The following is a 14537-nucleotide window of genomic DNA, read 5'->3' on the forward strand; positions in this document are numbered from 1 at the left end:
CAGTATTAGTAGCAGTCTGACTGTGTCTTTAAGTCCCAGTATTAGTAGCAGTCTGACTGTGTCTTTAAGTCCCAGTAACCTAGTGGTTAGAGCATTGTAGTAGCAGTCTGACTGTGTCTTTAAGTCCCAGTATTAGTAGCAGTCTGACTGTGTCTTTAAGTCCCAGTATTAGTAGCAGACTGACTGTGTCTTTAAGTCCCAGTATTAGTAGCAGTCTGACTGTGTCTTTAAGTCCCAGTATTAGTAGCAGTCTGACTGTGTCTTTAAGTCCCAGTATTAGTAGCAGTCTGACTGTGTCTTTAAGTCCCAGTATTAGTAGCAGTCTGACTGTGTCTTTAAGTCCCAGTAACCTAGTGGTTAGAGCGTTGTAGTAGCAGACTGACTGTGTCTTTAAGTCCCAGTAACCTAGTGGTTAGAGCGTTGTAGTAGCAGTCTGACTCTGTCTTTAAGTCCCAGTAACCTAGTGGTTAGAGCGTTGTAGTAGCAGTCTGACTGTGTCTTTAAGTCCCAGTAACCTAGTGGTTAGAGCGTTGTAGTAGCAGACTGACTGTGTCTTTAAGTCCCAGTAACCTAGTGGTTAGAGCGTTGTAGTAGCAGTCTGACTGTGTCTTTAAGTCCCAGTAACCTAGTGGTTAGAGCGTTGTAGTAGCAGTCTGACTGTGTCTTTAAGTCCCAGTAACCTAGTGGTTAGAGCGTTGTAGTAGCAGACTGACTGTGTCTTTAAGTCCCAGTAACCTAGTGGTTAGAGCGTTGTAGTAGCAGTCTGACTGTCTTTAAGTCCCAGTAACCTAGTGGTTAGAGCGTTGTAGTAGCAGTCTGACTGTGTCTTTAAGTCCCAGTATTAGTAGCAGTCTGACTGTGTCTTTAAGTCCCAGTAACCTAGTGGTTAGAGCATTGTAGTAGCAGTCTGACTGTGTCTTTAAGTTCCAGTATTAGTAGCAGTCTGACTGTGTCTTTAAGTCCCAGTATTAGTAGCAGTCTAACTGTGTCTTTAAGTCCCAGTAACCTAGTGGTTAGAGCGTTGTAGTAGCAGTCTGACTGTGTCTTTAAGTCCCAGTATTAGTAGCAGTCTGACTGTGTCTTTAAGTCCCAGTATTAGTAGCAGTCTGACTGTGTCTTTAAGTCCCAGTAACCTAGTGGTTAGAGCGTTGTAGTAGCAGTCTGACTGTGTCTTTAAGTCCCAGTATTAGTAGCAGTCTGACTGTGTCTTTAAGTCCCAGTGTAGTGGCTTCCTTTCGCCTTTACCATAGCCACTGCCCAAGCCTGAAGCGGGGTTGTTTGGTACGCATACAGTCCACACTCAAGGTTTCCCAAACGGCCAAACATTCGATGACATCCAGGGATATGGTGCAACAAAAATGTTTATTCTTCTTATGTCTAACAAATAAATTATTCTCCAATCAACTTAAAGCAGAGAATACTTGATATGGAAAATACATATTATGACCTGTATGTATGTATGTATGTATGGATGTATGGTCAAAAAACTATACCGCTCCCGCATCTAGCAAGGACTCCCCCTCCCGAAGGCCCAACTTCCTGCCTTTATCCTAACACACTTACCACAATACAATGAATAGGCAAGAGGGGGGGACAAAAACTGAGTTACACAAACAACAAATGAATATATCTCAAATCAGGTAAATATAAATCATAATGGTACGTACCTAATATTTCATCATTTACATTAATATTTAATATATTTACACAAATATACATGGAGCTCCATATGTTCAGTCTTTTACGCAAATATGTCCAAATCGGCTCTAACATACCGGCCCCTAATTGTTGACTGCACTGAATGCACAACAATTACTTAATATTCAAACGTAGAGCCAATACACAACATTCTATACCAGAGCACTATTACAGTTGATAGCTATATACAAGTATACAAGGTGCCATATAGAAAAATAGTCCATAGATCTCAGTCTGAGTTGAAGTGTAAAGGTGTTCAACTTCCAAAAATGTCAAGAGTTTGATGTCCAAAAATGTATGACATCAAAGAATGTAAGAGTACGACATCAAGAATCAGAGGTGCACGTGATTCTAAGATGGAGCACTGTGTGTGTGTGTGTGTTTCACTCAGTCGCCTCAAGGAGCAGACAGAGTTTATTGATAGGTCTCTGTAAGATATTGGTCTTAGTCTTAACCATGACGCTCCGGACAAGACCTTTGGCCCCTGGCAAGGCCTCCACCACACGCCCCATTAGCCAGGAGTTCCTTGGGGCGGTGTCATCGACGATGACCACGAGGTCACCAGGACTGAAGTTTCTCTTCGTTTTGTTCCACTTGTTCCGCTCCTGCATAAGTGGAAGATACTCCCTGATCCATCTCTTCCAGAAGAGGTCAGTGATATATTGTACTTGCTTCCATCTCCTTCTTGTGTATAGGTCGCTTCTCTGGAATAGTCCTGGTGGCAGGACTGGCTTAGCTTTCAGATGAAGCCGATGGTTCGGAGTCAGGGGTTCTAGATCATTAGGGTCATTTGTTACAGTAGTGATTGGTCTGTCGTTCATAATCGCCTCAACTTCACACAAGGCGGTCTGCAAAGCCTCATCATCCAGTACTTGCTCTTTAAGGACTGAATAGAGGATCTTTTTCACCAGTCGGATCAACCTCTCCCATACCCCCATGGTGGGCTCCAGAGGGAGGGTTGAATGACCATGTCACTCCTTCCTTCAGTAATTCATTTTGAATCTTGCTGTGATCCAGCTCTTTCATAGCTTCTTCTAGCTCTCTGTGTGTTCCAACAAAGTTGGTGCCATTGTCTGTTCTGTTACTTGTTACTGGGCCCCTTCGACAGATAAACCTGCGCAGGGCATTGATGCAGGAATCAGTATCCAGATAACTAGCAACTTCTAGATGGACAGCTCGACTCACAAGGCAAGTAAAGATCACACCATACCGCTTCACATGAACGCGGCCTCGCTTCACCTCTATGGGGCCGAAGTAATCTATGCCCACATGGGTGAAAGGCGGCAAATCAGGTGACACCCGATCTTGTGGAAGGTCGGCCATCTTCTGTTCTCCAGCTCTAGCTTGCATCCGCCTGCAAAAGACACAGCTCTTAAGGATCTTCCTTGCTAAAGAGTTGGCACAGGGTATCCAATATCGCTGGCGAAGTCTAGAAAGCATGTGACCTCTCCCAGAGTGGCCAACCTGCTCATGGATATGGAGTAAGATCAGTCTAGAGATGTAGGAGTCTTTTGGAAGTATCATAGGATTCTTTAGTTCCGTAGGCATAGCAGCTTTGCTTAACCTTCCTCCTACTCTCAGAATGCCATTGTCAACAATTGGATCAAGCTTACAGATTGAGCCACTTCTCTTGGCACATTGTTTTCCTTTCACAACTAGTGCAATTTCTTGTTTAAAGTGCTGTCGTTGTTCAAATCGGATGATGACCTTTTCTGCTTCATCTAGGTCATCCACAGACAGACTTTCTTTTCCAAACGTCAGTTTGAACTTGTCAATTTGTTCCTTCAGTGAGTTTGTCAGACTCTGATCTGGATCAGTTTGAGAGAGAATTTTCCTTTTCTGGCTTAACTGTAGAAGACGTTTCTTCAGTTTCAGCATCCAGGCAACTGCTTTCTTCAAGCTGTTCCATGTTGAATAGTACTCAATCAGTTTGCTGGTTGGACTCTTTTCTTCCACACTTGTACTGTTTACGATTACGTCTTCCCTCACCTCTGGATCATCCGGAGGGATGGAGTTAAGCTCCTCGGGGACTTTCGGCCATTGAGTTTCTGGTTTCTCCAGGAATTCTGGTCCCTTGCGCCATCTCTTTGAGTTCAGGAACATTTCAACATGTAATCCTCTTGAGGCATCATCGGCTGGGTTGTGTTTGGAGTTCAAATACCTCCACTGTTTTGCTTTTGATAGGTCACGGATCATAGCAACCCTATTAGCCACAAAGGTATGGAATCTTTTGGTATCATTGCGGATGTATTTTAGCACAGACTGGCTGTCAGTCCAAAAAGTTGACTCCTCAGGTTCAATCTGGAGCTCCAACCTTAACATCCTGTCCACTCGCACTGCCAATGTTGCTGCAGCAAGTTCCAGTCTGGGGATTGTCATCTGCTTGAGTGGAGTCACCCTTGATTTCCCCAGAATGAATGCAATGTGAACCTTTTCCGTACCGTTTGTGAACCTAAGGTAGCTTGCCGTGCCATAACCTTGTTCACTTGCATCACCGAAGTGATGCAGCTGTGCCGTCATGACTTGACCAAAGTTCTCAGGCTTCATACACCTGTCTATCTGGAATCTGGAGAGCTGGTCCAGCTCTGAGAGCCATCTCTGCCATGAAATAGAGTGTTCTTCAGGGATGACTTCGTCCCATCCACACTTTAGCTTGCAGAGCACTTGAAGAATTTGCTTTGCCTTTAATACAAATGGGGCGAGGAAACCTAATGGATCATAAATAGAGCTGACAGTTGAGAGAATACCTCTTCTTGTAAGGGGTCTGTTCTTGACAGTGACCCGGAAGGTAAATGCATCTCTTTCAATGTTCCATCGGATTCCAAGTGCTCTTTCAACAGGCAGCTTTTCTCTGTCCAGGTCCAATTCCTTTATCTGCTTGGCTTTGTATTCATCAGGGATAGAAGCCAGCACAGTGCGGCTGTTGCTGACCCACTTGGTCAATTTGAACCCACCCTGAGAGCACACAACCCTGAGGTTTTTTGTGAGTGCTATGGCTTGTTCTTCTGTGGCCACTGACTTGAGGCAGTCATCAACATAGAAGTTGGACTTGACTGTTTGAATCACCTCTTCATTGTACCTCTCACAGTTGTCTTCTGCAGTCTTTCGCAGTGCAAAGTTTGCACAACTTGGAGAGGATATAGCACCGAAAAGATGAACCTTCATTCTGTACTCCTCCAATCTTTTGTTAGTATCACCGTCCGGCCACCATAGGAATCGCAGGAAGTCTAAGTAATCTTCATGGACACGTACTTGATGGAACATTCCTTCGATGTCTGCCATCATGGCAATGTGCTCTTGCCGAAATCTTAGCAAGACTCCTATAAGCGTGTTTGCCAGGTCAGGGCCTTGAAGGAGTTCACTGTTAAGAGATGTACCTTTATAGGATGATGAACAGTCAAACACTACTCGTATCGTTCCTTTGCGCTTATGGTGAACGCCATGGTGTGGTATGTACCATACCTTGCCTTTCTCTCTGAGGAGCTGTTCTTGTGGTACCTTCTCGGCGTAACCTTTTGTTATCATCTGTTCCATGAAGCCTTTGTACTCTGCAGCGTAACCTTTGTCCTTCTTGAACTTCCTGATAATATTTAGAGCCCGCTGCTTTGTCATGTCACGATTGTTTGGCAGGACTACATCTTTTTTGCGAAAGGGCAACGGTAAGTAGTAGTGATGGTCTTTGAGGGTTATGGAGCTTGATACGATCTCCATAAACCTACGATCCTCAGCTGACATCTCACTTTTCTCTTCATACCCTCTCTCAGGGAAGTCATGGTTGTACTGATTTACAAGAAGAACCCCCAGGTCGGCCATTGAGATACGATTGGCCATCACCGTAGGATGTCCAGATTCTTCTGCCATGGTACAATTGTTAAGAGGACCGTTCATCACCCATCCAAAGAGGGTTTTCACTGCATACGGTCCGTTGCCTTGACTATTTATGATTTTCCAGGGTTCCATTGCCTTTGGAGCATTTACGCCAATCAGGAGTTCGACGTCGGCGTCAATTTCCTTCAACTGAACCTCTTTCAGGTATGGCCACCTTTTGAGATCTTTCTGAGTGGGAATATTTTCTCTTGTCACTGGGATCTTATTTTGGGTGTAGACCTTTGGTAATGCAAGAAATGTGTCACCTTCCACATTGCCAATCTCTAATCCAGATATCTCAAAGCTCTTGGTAGGACTCTCCTGCCCCATTGTGCGTAGCAGAATTTCAGTCTCACTGCCTTTAGCTTGCAACTGCCTCATGAGTCTCTCCGTACAAAATGTTGCTGAGCTACCAGAATCGAGAAATGCATAGGTTAACGTAGACCTGCTTCCATTTGCCATCTTTACTTGAACTGGCACAATCGCAAGTGCACAATCTGTACCGGCCCCGGTATCTTCACCAGCTTCCAGTGAAACAAGAGCACTGCTGACAGTCTCCTCCCGCTTTACTGCTACACCCCTCGTATCGGCCTTCAGAGATCTAAATCTCTCTCTTCCTTCAATGTGCAGGATCGTGGGGTGCTTTCTTTGACATTTCTGACAGGTCATCCTTCTTTTACATTCTTTGCTTAAGTGTCCTCTCATCAAACAGCCAAAACAAAGGCCTTTTGATCTCAGAAACTCAACCTTGGCTTCGTGTGGCTGTGCCTTCACCTGTTGGCAGTCGACCAGGAAATGCTCACCAGCGCAAAATACACATGAGATACTGGGAGAATCAGAAGGGTAGGTGCCTGGTTTCTTGACTTTGAATGTTTGTTCTTTTAGAGGTTTTTCAGGGTCACAATCTGCCACTACAGCTACTGCAGTGGCAAAGCTGCTTCCCCTACTCTTGGACTTGAACTGCTGCTTAAAGTCAGCTTCTGTTTTGGTTTTAAAAAACCTTTTGTTGATCAGGGGATCTTGGATATCTCCGTACAAAGGATCCTGCAGTATTTTGGCCTGTTTTTCCATGAACGTCACAAGGTCACTGAACTGGGCCCTCAGGTGGCTTCTCTCTAAAATGTCACATGCCGTAGACCTCCATTTTTCCCTTAGTTTGTAGGGAAGTTTTGACATGATCAACTTTATGTTGGAGGGAAGATTAAGCTCTTCCATGTTCTGTAAGTCTTGCATAGCGTTACAGCATCCTCTAAGATAGAGTGCATAGCCACCCAGTCCCTTTCCATCATCCAGTTTGATGTTTATCCAGTTCCAAGCTTTTTCCATGTAAGCAGTGGTGACTTTGATTTCATTGCCAAAGTGTTCCTTTAACAACCTCTTAGCCTCTGCATAGCCTCTTCTGGCTTCCATATGCAGACAACTACGGACCAGATCCTTGGGCTGACCAGAGGTGTACTGTTCCAGGTAATAGAGCCTATCCTGGTGACTGCTGGTCTTATCTTCTATACCATGCTCAAATGCACGCATAAATGGCCTAAAGTTTAGAGGATCACCGTCAAACATAGGTATCTCCCTAACAGGGAGTGTGGCCTGTTTGTGCTGTAGTACAAGGAGGTCAGCAATTTCATTCTGCCTTTGCATGACAGTAGAGAGGTTATCATGGCTGATACCCGCAGTGTTGATTCCGTGTTGATTGCTAGACCTTGATGTTGGCTGCTGAAGGGTGTGGTTTATGACTGTTTTCTGAATAGGTTTTGATGGCTTTGTGGTCGGTTGTAAAACTCTTTGTAGTGGGGTCTTTGGAACTGCACCTAATGCAGCAAACTCAACAGGTGATGGTTCAGGTTCCTTATAGACCTCGGGTTCCTGGTTCTCAAAGTAAGAGTTCATTCCATCTTCTTGGCTTAGAAAATGGGCTGCCACAACATGGGATTGAGAAGTTGAGTCACTCTCCAGGACCTTCAGTTTGGCATTATATGCTGCTATGTCCGTTTCCAGTGCCATTTTTTCCATCCTAACATTCAGTTGAGCTTTCTGTTGTTCCAGTTGAGCTTTCTGCAGTTCCAATGCATGCTTGTCCTGTAATGATGCTTGGCGAGCTAGTAGAGCTGCTCGTTCTGCCTCAGCTTTTAGGCGTGCGGAGGACACTGAGGAAGCAGTCTTAGAATACTTTGTTTTACTTGATGTTTTTGACACATTGGAAATGCTGTCATGTGGTTCAATGAGCGTTTGTGGCTCAATTTCAGCTTTTTTCCATATTTCCACCTCTTTCAGGAAATGTTCATTAGTTCTCATTCTTGGTTGATAATAGTTAATGCTCTCCTGTTCGTGTTCCTCCTCTGTGACCAGCTCTAGCACAGAATCATGAGCATTCTTAAAGTCATTGAGAACAGCATGACATGCTTCAAGACTCTCATCCACAGTTTCAATGTTTCCTCCATCAACAAGAAGGGCTTTTATTTCATTCATTTTACGTGTACACACTCCAAGTTTGCCTCTCCGGGCTGCATAGAGTGAATTTAGATGCTCCTCTGCCCTCTCCAGTGGAGTCTTATTTGGGATTTCATCCTCCATCATTCACTTTTAGTTCACTCAATTTACAATGACACAGTTGTTGGTTTTTGATTGTTAAACGTAATGCCCCTTTAGACCTCCTTTAATGCTTTAAAACAGTCCTCCATTTCAGCATATTGACCCATTTTGAATTGCACATGTGCAAGTTCGGCATTTTATATGCGTTTTAAACATTTCATCCCATTATCAGTTGTCCCTTTAATGAAGTTTAAACACACAGTTGGCTTTAGATCCTTAGATTGCATTCGTTGCATTGCATTTACACGTGAGGCCAAATATTAGACATAAGATTAAGCTACATTGTGCGTAGGATCTCAGTGTTACCCAAATTTAAACTTCTTAATTGTTTTCACAACGCTGTGTTTTGAATTCCATTCCCAAGTTGATCAAACATTCCAATTAAAAGCACGTTTGCGCTTCCATAATATGCATGATCAAACGATCGCATTGAACAGGGCAGCTCATTCATTCGCAGTGGTTACTCACGGCTGGCGAATTCTAGGGGTTCAAATCCTTCCAAGCGAGCTGTCCTTGCGATCCGAATGCAATTACAAATACAACAATATCCAGCGTGTGTCCGAACCGGAGATTTCCTTCCGATAGTAATCCTTCACGGAGTTTTTTGACTTGATTGTAGTGGCTTCCTTTCGCCTTTACCATAGCCACTGCCCAAGCCTGAAGCGGGGTTGTTTGGTACGCATACAGTCCACACTCAAGGTTTCCCAAACGGCCAAACATTCGATGACATCCAGGGATATGGTGCAACAAAAATGTTTATTCTTCTTATGTCTAACAAATAAATTATTCTCCAATCAACTTAAAGCAGAGAATACTTGATATGGAAAATACATATTATGACCTGTATGTATGTATGGATGGATGTATGGTCAAAAAACTATACCGCTCCCACATCTAGCAAGGACTCCCCCTCCCGAAGGCCCAACTTCCTGCCTTTATCCTAACACACTTACCACAATACAATGAATAGGCAAGAGGGGGGGACAAAAACTGAGTTACACAAACAACAAATGAATATATCTCAAATCAGGTAAATATAAATCATAATGGTACGTACCTAATATTTCATCATTTACATTAATATTTAATATATTTACACAAATATACATGGAGCTCCATATGTTCAGTCTTTTACGCAAATATGTCCAAATCGGCTCTAACACCCAGTATTAGTAGCAGTCTGACTGTGTCTTTAAGTCCCAGTATTAGCAGCAGTCTGACTGTGTGTTTAAGTCCCAGTATTAGTAGCAGTCTGACTGTGTCTTTAAGTCCCAGTAACCTAGTGGTTAGAGCGTTGTAGTAGCAGTCTGACTGTGTCTTTAAGTCCCAGTAACCTAGTGGTTAGAGCGTTGTAGTAGCAGACTGACTGTGTCTTTAAGTCCCAGTATTAGTAGCAGTCTGACTGTGTCTTTAAGTCCCAGTAACCTAGTGGTTAGAGCGTTGTAGTAGCAGACTGACTGTGTCTTTAAGTCCCAGTAACCTAGTGGTTAGAGCGTTGTAGTAGCAGTCTGACTGTGTCTTTAAGTCCCAGTAACCTAGTGGTTAGAGCATTGTAGTAGCAGTCTGACTGTGTCTTTAAGTCCCAGTATTAGTAGCAGTCTGACTGTGTCTTTAAGTCCCAGTAACCTAGTGGTTAGAGCATTTCTCTCTCTGTCTCTCTCCCCCTCTCTTTTTCTCTCTCTGTCTCTCTCCCCCTCTCTCTTTCTCTCTCTTTCTCTCTCTCTCTCTCTCTCTCTCTCTCTCTCTCTCTCTCTCTGTCTCTCTCTGTCTCAGTCGTCAGTGATGTCTGTGGGCTTTGCTCAGTTCCATCCTAACCTGGTGGTGGGGGGAACGTACTCAGGACAGATTGTGTTGTGGGATAACCGTAGTCACAGGAGGACCCCCGTCCAGAGGACCCCTCTGTCTGCTGCGGCACACACTGTAAGTTAACAGACACCTCCCTCCTCACAATGTAAGTTAACAGACACCTCCCTCCTCACAATGTAAGTTAACAGACACCTCCCTCCTCACACTGTAAGTTAACAGACACCTCCCTCCTCACACTGTAAGTTAACAGACACCTCCCTCTACACACTGTAAGTTAACAGACACCTCCCTCCACACACTGTAAACTAACAGACACCTCCCTCTACACACTGTAAGTTAACAGACACCTCCCTCTACACACTGTAAGTTAACAGACACCTCCCTCCACACACTGTAAGTTAACAGACACCTCCCTCCACACACTGTAAGTTAACAGACACACACTGTAAGTTAACAGACACCTCCTCACACTGTAAGTTAACAGACACCTCCCTCCACACACTGTAAACTAACAGACACCTCCCTCCTCACACTGTAAGTTAACAGACACCTCCCTCTACACACTGTAAGTTAACAGACACCTCCCTCCACGCACTGTAAGTTAACAGACACCTCCCTCCTCACACTGTAAGTTAACAGACACCTCCCTCCACACACTGTAAACTAACAGACACCTCCCTCCACGCACTGTAAACTAACAGACACCTCCCTCCACACACTGTAAGTTAACAGACACCTCCCTCCACGCACTGTAAGTTAAGACACCTCCCTCCACGCACTGTAAGTTAACAGACACCTCCCTCCACACACTGTAAGTTAACAGACACCTCCCTCCACGCACTGTAAACTAACAGACACCTCCCTCCTCACACTGTAAGTTAACAGACACCTCCCTCCACACACTGTAAACTAACAGACACCTCCCTCCTCACACTGTAAGTTAACAGACACCTCCCTCCACACACTGTAAGTTAACAGACACCTCCCTCCTCACACTGTAAGTTAACAGACACCTCCCTCCACACACTGTAAGTTAACAGACACCTCCCTCCACACACTGTAAGTTAACAGACACCTCCCTCCACACACTGTAAGTTAACAGACACCTCCCTCCACACACTGTAAACTAACAGACACCTCCCTCCTCACACTGTAAGTTAACAGACACCTCCCTCTACACACTGTAAGTTAACAGACACCTCCCTCTACACACTGTAAGTTAACAGACACCTCCCTCCTCACACTGTAAGTTAACAGACACCTCCCTCTACACACTGTAAACTAACAGACACCTCCCTCCTCACACTGTAAGTTAATAGACACCTCCCTCCACACACTGTAAGTTAACAGACACCTCCCTCCACACACTGTAAGTTAACAGACACCTCCCTCCACACACTGTAAGTTAACAGACACCTCCCTCCACACACTGTAAGTTAACAGACACCTCCCTCCACACACTGTAAGTTAACAGACACCTCCCTCCACGCACTGTAAACTAACAGACACCTCCCTCTACACACTGTAAACTAGCAGACACCTCCCTCCACACTGTAAGTTAACAGACACCTCCCTCCACGCACTGTAAACTAACAGACACTCCCTCCACGCACTGTAAACTAGCAGACACCTCCCTCCACACACTGTAAGTTAACAGACACCTCCCTCCACGCACTGTAAACTAACAGACACCTCCCTCTACACACTGTAAACTAGCAGACACCTCCCTCCACACACTGTAAACTAACAGACACCTCCCTCCACGCACTGTAAACTAACAGACACCTCCCTCCACACACTGTAAACTAGCAGACACCTCCCTCCACACACTGTAAACTAACAGACACCTCCCTCCACACACTGTAAGTTAACAGACACCTCCTCTACACACTGTAAGTTAACAGACACCTCCCTCCACGCACTGTAAACTAACAGACACCTCCTCCACACACTGTAAGTTAACAGACACCTCCCTCTACACACTGTAAGTTAACAGACACCTCCCTCCACGCACTGTAAACTAACAGACACCTCCCTCCACACACTGTAAACTAGCAGACACCTCCCTCGGCACACTGTAAACTAGCAGACACCTCCCTCCACGCACTGTAAACTAACAGACACCTCCCTCCACACACTGTAAGTTAACAGACACCTCCCTCCACGCACTATAAACTAACAGACACCTCCCTCCTCACACTGTAAGTTAACAGACACCTCCCTCTACACACTGTAAGTTAACAGACACCTCCCTCTACACACTGTAAGTTAACAGACACCTCCCTCAACACACTGTAAGTTAACAGACACCTCCCTCTACACACTGTAAGTTAACAGACACCTCCCTCTACACACTGTAAGTTAACAGACACCTCCCTCCACGCACTGTAAACTAACAGACACCTCCCTCCTCACACTGTAAGTTAACAGACACCTCCCTCTACACACTGTAAGTTAACAGACACCTCCCTCTACACACTGTAAGTTAACAGACACCTCCCTCCTCAAACTGTAAGTTAACAGACACCTCCCTCCACACACTGTAAGTTAACAGACACCTCCCTCCACGCACTGTAAACTAACAGACACCTCCCTCCACACACTGTAAACTAACAGACACCTCCCTCCACACACTGTAAACTAGCAGACACCTCCGTCGGCACACTGTAAACTAGCAGACACCTCCCTCCACGCACTGTAAACTAACAGACACCTCCCTCGGCACACTGTAAACTAGCAGACACCTCCCTCCACACACTGTAAGTTAACAGACACCTCCCTCCACACACTGTAAGTTAACAGACACCTCCCTCCACACACTGTAAACTAACAGACACCTCCCTCCACACACTGTAAACTAGCAGACACCTCCCTCGGCACACTGTAAACTAGCAGGCACCTCCCTCCACGCACTGTAAACTAACAGACACCTCCCTCCACACACTGTAAGTTAACAGACACCTCCCTCTACACACTGTAAGTTAACAGACACCTCCCTCTACACACTGTAAACTAACAGACACCTCCCTCTACACACTGTAAACTAGCAGACACCTCCCTCGGCACACTGTAAACTAGCAGACACCTCCCTCCACACACTGTAAGTTAACAGACACCTCCCTCCACACACTGTAAGTTAACAGACACCTCCCTCCACGCACTGTAAACTAACAGACACCTCCCTCCTCACACTGTAAGTTAACAGACACCTCCCTCTACACACTGTAAGTTAACAGACACCTCCCTCTACACACTGTAAACTAACAGACATCTCCCTCCACACACTGTAAACTAGCAGACACCTCCCTCGACACACTGTAAACTAGCAGACACCTCCCTCCACACACTGTAATTTAACAGACACCTCCCTCCACACACTGTAAGTTAACAGACACCTCCCTCTACACACTGTAAGCTAACAGACACCTCCGTCCACACACTGTAAGTTAACAGACACCTCCCTCTACACACTGTAAGTTAACAGACACCTCCCTCTACACACTGTAAACTAGCAGACACCTCCCTCCACACACTATAAGTTAACAGACACCTCCGTCCACACACTGTAAGTTAACAGACACCTCCCTCTACACACTGTAAGTTAACAGACACCTCCCTCTACACACTGTAAGTTAACAGACACCTCCCTCTATACACTGTATGTTAACAGACACCTCCCTCCACACACTGTAAGTTAACAGACACCTCCCTCTACACACTGTAAGCTAACAGACACCTCCGTCCACACACTGTAAGTTAACAGACATCTCCCTCTACACACTGTAAGTTAACAGACACCTCCCTCTACACACTGTAAACTAGCAGACACCTCCCTCTACACACTGTAAGCTAACAGACACCTCCGTCCACACACTGTAAGTTAACAGACATCTCCCTCTACACACTGTAAGTTAACAGACACCTCCCTCTACACACTGTAAACTAGCAGACACCTCCCTCCTCACACTGTAAGTTAACAGACACCTCCCTCTATACACTGTAAGTTAACAGACACCTCCCTCCACGCACTATAAACTAACAGACACCTCCCTCCTCACACTGTAAGTTAACAGACACCTCCCTCTACACACTGTAAGTTAACAGACACCTCCCTCCACGCACTATAAACTAACAGACACCTCCCTCTACACACTGTAAGTTAACAGACACCTCCCTCCTCACACTGTAAGTTAACAGACACCTCCCTCCACACACTGTAAGTTAACAGACACCTCCCTCCACGCACTGTAAACTAACAGACACCTCCCTCCACACACTGTAAACTAACAGACACCTCCCTCCACACACTGTAAACTAGCAGACACCTCCCTCGGCACACTGTAAACTAGCAGACACCTCCCTCCACGCACTGTAAACTAACAGACACCTCCCTCGGCACACTGTAAACTAGCAGACACCTCCCTCCACACACTGTAAGTTAACAGACACCTCCCTCCACACACTGTAAGTTAACAGACACCTCCCTCCACGCACTGTAAACTAACAGACACCTCCCTCCACACACTGTAAACTAGCAGACACCTCCCTCGGCACACTGTAAACTAGCAGGCACC

At 45.4% G+C, this 14537-nt stretch overlaps 1 pseudogene; it reads left to right on the forward strand.

Annotated features, from left to right (window-relative positions):
• Positions 1-14537, forward strand: part of LOC135536788 (cytoplasmic dynein 1 intermediate chain 1-like) — a 62958-nt pseudogene that overhangs the window by 20811 nt on the left and 27610 nt on the right.

This window comes from Oncorhynchus masou, unplaced genomic scaffold, assembly GCF_036934945.1.
Source record: "Oncorhynchus masou masou isolate Uvic2021 unplaced genomic scaffold, UVic_Omas_1.1 unplaced_scaffold_664, whole genome shotgun sequence".
NCBI classification, from domain to species: Eukaryota; Metazoa; Chordata; class Actinopteri; order Salmoniformes; family Salmonidae; genus Oncorhynchus; species Oncorhynchus masou.